This window comes from Oratosquilla oratoria, chromosome 16 (genome assembly GCF_046742065.1).
Source record: "Oratosquilla oratoria isolate Oo_2021 chromosome 16, ASM4674206v1, whole genome shotgun sequence".
NCBI lineage: Eukaryota > Metazoa > Arthropoda > Malacostraca > Stomatopoda > Squillidae > Oratosquilla > Oratosquilla oratoria.
Window position 1 is genome coordinate 47,337,201 of NC_134792.1, and position 5,000 is coordinate 47,342,200.

The 5,000-nt window shown below is 40.7% G+C and overlaps 1 protein-coding gene across 1 annotated transcript in view; it reads right to left on the reverse strand.

Annotated features, from left to right (window-relative positions):
• bbg (PDZ domain-containing protein big bang) overlaps positions 1 to 5,000 on the reverse strand; it is a 277,607-nt gene that overhangs the window by 91,571 nt on the left and 181,036 nt on the right. The gene's annotated exons all lie outside the window — the stretch shown is intronic.

Genomic DNA, 5,000 nt, shown 5'->3' on the forward strand with positions numbered 1-5,000 from the left:
CTCCCTCACAGTTTCGATGTTGGGCAAGTCATGCCTGCTGAGGGCTTCTTCAACATTTTTTTTTCCATCTCTTTCTCGGTCTTCCTCTTGGCCTTCTTCCGTCCGGCATCCACTCCCAGCATCCCCTTGCAATTCTTTCTTCACCCATTCTTTCTAGATATCTTAACATTCTTAACTAGGCAGCTTCTATTTTGCATAGGATGGTACAGACGCCAATGGTTTTCGTTATATCTTCGTTTTTTAGTTTCTCTCTCCTCGTCTTTCCAGCTATGGCTCTCAATGGTCTCATTTCCGCTGCCTGAATCCTGCTCATGTCTACTTTTGTCATTACCCAACTTTCTGAACCATATATATATATATATATATATAATATAAACATAAATATAAATGTATATATATATATATATATTTGTATACACATATAAAAGTATATATATATTTATATATATATACATGAATATAAACATATATATATATACATATATATATATATATATATATATATATATACATATATTCGTACCCATTGAACCAGGTACCATGAAGGTCACCACCCTGCTGTTGGTCCGAGAAATGGTCTCCCCAGGGGGGGTCGCGGACGCGTATGCCCCCCTTGGAGGAGAAACGGATGAGGCACTTAAATCTACAGATCGGTGAGTCACGACGGTTAACCGTGTCTCCTCGACGGTCGACAGATCGAACACAAACGCAGCCACCCCCCCAAAAGGGGGGGGGTGAGAAAACGTGTACGAGGCACGTCGCGTTTCAGGTACAGACACAACATCCGCCTCTGCATCCTCCCAAGGGCGTTGGCGATGTGGTCCTAACATCATCTGACATATACAGAACGATAAGATCTCGGATAACAGTAGGCGAAGCTCCCCTCTGGTTGGCCTTTTACGTCGTGACTGCCCCTTGGCCACGTCACACAATCGACAGCCTGACCAATGGACATCAGGGAAGAAATACCACAATTCTGACACATTCATAACAAAACCGTTTTCTCACGGAAAAAAATATAAATCCAGGACAATGCAGCGTCGAATAATGTGCCCCGTCTTGGTTTTTCGAGTTATGGAATCTCTTTGTGATTTATTTGTTCACAAAATAACTATACCGTTTACGATTTCCATCATTAACTCTCTTGAAAACGACAACAGCAAAATTTAATTCTGAACTCGGTACTGGCGCAACTCGAGTGACGTCATGTCGCTTTATCTTATTTCAAAAGTGAACCTAATATTATTTGGACTCTAACTGAAAACGTCACACACAAACACACATACACACACACACACACACAAACACCGACACACACACACACACAAACACCGACACATACACACACACACACACACACACACACACACACACACACACACACACGCACGCACGCACGCACGCACACACACACACACACACACATACACACCACAGCTTCCGTAAAAGGTTACCGATGCATGGGTGAAAAAATGCCAAATGATATGGGACAGTTTAAGGTCAGCCTTGGGAAATGGGGCCTCTTATCATGTACACAACTGGGTAAACACATAAAGGATATAGAATCTATGACATGTGCACAACACCGAAAAACACATTCGCAGTTCCAATACATCAGGAGTGAGTACAATGTGAAGGCCCAATAAGGTTGGTTTTTGCTATGTTGATGCACCTCAAGTGACTGAAATCATCAGAAATGGAATGAGGCTCTTAGGTCTTCAGGGTCTTGGAGGAGGAAGACGAGCTTGCCTGCCCTCCAGCTTCGGACTTTTGTCTTTCCTGTAGATGTGCACATAGAGGAGGTGTCCAAGTGGAGGAAGGATTGGAACCCTACGGACGCAAACTGTTTTACAGATGCTACGATCTACAGGATCAGTAGAACACCACACTTTTTATCAACGTCAGAGTTCAAATCAACCGCAAATATATTTCTCCTTTTGACTTGGACATACTAGTAGTGTGTGATTCACCATGGTTTTGGATCAAATGTTGGATTCATGATCTCCTGGATGAGAGCCCAGTGCTCATATATGACCGATCTATGACTAATTTGTGACCTTTCACACACTCACACCCCCTAACTCCCCGTCCACGAGTTGGAGTAGCGGCTCACAGAGCAGCGATACTGAAATTATTTCAGCTCTGGGCGGGATTCGAACTCGGACTGCTGGGATTACGGTTGCGAGCATTACCAATGCGCCATCGAGCCGTGTATTCACCTTGGTCTTTGGATCACGTGTTGGACTTGTGATCGACAGCTATTTCCCTCCCGGAAGAGAGCTCAGACCTCGTATGACCGATCTATGGGTAATGCTATGACCTTGCACACACACACACACACCCGCAACTCCCCGCCCACGAGAGTCGCAGTAACGACCCGAAGCGCAGCGATACCGAAATAATTTCAGCCCTGGGCAGGATTCAAACTAGGTACTGACGCACCTCCGTGCTAACAGTCCAGTACTCTATCAACCGCGCCACCGTGTGTGTGTGTGTGTGTGTGTGTGTGTGTGTGTGTGTGTGTGTGTGTGTGTGTGTGTGTGTGTGTGTGTGTGTGTGTGTGTGTGTGTGTGTGTGTGTGTGTGTGTGTGTGCGCGCGTATTCGCGCATAGGAACAGACGCACGCGGATCTGTATGTCTTTCATATATGACGATGATATCTGCTTACGAGTTTTTTCCACTTAACTACTTATATATTTCATTTATTTCTCTGTTTATCTATCTATCTATTTATTAACTTTTCGCATCAAAGTGACCGAGAGAAAGTCTCCTTGGAGAAGGAACGTGGCCACGTGACAGGATCGCAATCGCCGTCGACATCGAAAGCGTCTTGATGGTCCTCCTCCTGCCGGTCCCCCGCCACAATATGTCGCTGTGCATATCGTCCTCATCGCTTTGACGGTCGTCAGACATCTGTGTCAGCTACAGGTGCACAGCGCCCCCGCGGACCTCTATCTGCATTTGTATGGGCAAAGGGGCATTGTAGGGTGGAACGTTTTCCTAATGGAATTCTGATTCTTACCTCTTACTAAGAGTTAAAATTTGTCAATTGAAGTGCGGGAACTCCATATTTAGATTTTTTCACAAGGGATAGTTCAATTTAAGACCCATACATCTCATCACCACCATTTCTTCCCTCAGTGAAGTTCATCAAAATTAATTTTCAAGGAAAGGTTCACATAAGCTGCGAAGTACATTATTTTCCCTCTAGCTCCGATCCGTCCAGAGGTCATATGAAAGACAGCCCCGACATTTCAAGACAATTCTTAGAAGTCAGAGGGTTTCCATATATGCAGTCCATGGCCTCCCTATCTATCGTCAATTTGCATACAATATATTTATATCTATATCTATCTATATCTATATCTATATATATATCGTATAATTAGGGCGCAGGTTTTCTTTAATATAAACACAATTGAACACCACAGCATTATCACAATTTTTAATTCTCTTTTTAATGGTTTCAGTTTTCACCACTTGAGTTCTAATTTTGAGAGGATGAACAAAGACGAGCAATCCGAACTCTTTGCTTATCCTCCCAAAATCAAAAACCTAGTAAGGAAAATTGAAAACATAAACAGTAAAAAAAATTAATAATAATAATAACTGTGATAATGTTGTGGTGTTCAATTCAGTTGGTATGTATGTATATATATATATATATATATATATATATATATATATAATGTGTGTGTGTTTTACACACACTAAATGGTCCCCAGTGTACAGATATTCATCTCACCCACATTAATTTTCATTTTAATCCCATGCCATCGCGGTCGAGACTGACGAGGATCTCGATGGAAACATGTACGGCAATTGATACGTGGTCAAGCTAAGGACTCGAACCCAGCTCAGACGTAACAAGTGAACAATAAATTAGACCATGGCTTTATCAAGATGGCATGGAATTAAAGTGGAAATTAATGTGGTTGAAAAGAATATATATATGTGTATATATATATATATATATATATATATATATATATATATACATAAATATACATAAATATATACATATTGAGGTGTGAAGACAGGAGTGGTAGGGTGGTGAGTTTAAACGCCAAGAATCCGTTGAAGTTTTATTTCTGACGTTTCGTCTAACTAGGACTTCTGAAGAAGTCCTAGTTGGACGAAATGTTAGAAATAAAAATTCAACGGATTCTTGGCGTATAAACTCACCACTCTACCACTCATATATACATATATACTAAGGACCCTACCCCCTTACAAGGCATTGCAGGCTCAAAGCATACAATATAGAATATTGGAAAAATGTAAAAGACGATAAAAGCCATTATTAAGGAAGTACATGAGAGTCAATACACACCATTCGATAGATACTACCACGCTGTCACGTGTATCAAGAATAATAACTTAATAAACCACACTTGCACTTCTCAAAATAAATAATAAGAAATAACCCCCAAAAATTTGATTAGCGTTCTCGGACCGATTCTCGTTATCAGTAACTACTTCAGCCATAGCTGGTGATGCGTTTCATTGTACTAATTTTCGTTTACTGGGAAACTTTAACTGCGTATCTAGTGGTTAAGTGTTCCATTACATTTTGGAATATATATATATATATATATATATATATATATATATATATATATATAATATATATATATATATATATATGGCGTGGCAGACCCGAGTTAGCAGTATCTGTTTCCTATTGAAGTACATAATTGTCAACCTAACAATCACCTCTGAAGTGTCCCCACATGGGGTGCTGACTGAATGTTTTATGCAATCAATATTGCAGGAACTTTACTGACATCTCTACGGACCACAATCACGCAGCATTCTTTTATGACTGAAGTCTAGTCTACAAAAAAAAAAAAAAAAAAAACTTTTATGCACCCTGTCTATCAATTCCTTCTTAAATCTCCTTTACCATCTCGCTACCACCTTCATATTGTCCCTTTCACTACTGTTGATAACCTGTACATTTGTTCTGGCTGTCACCAGGTGATTTTATTCGGCCGAGG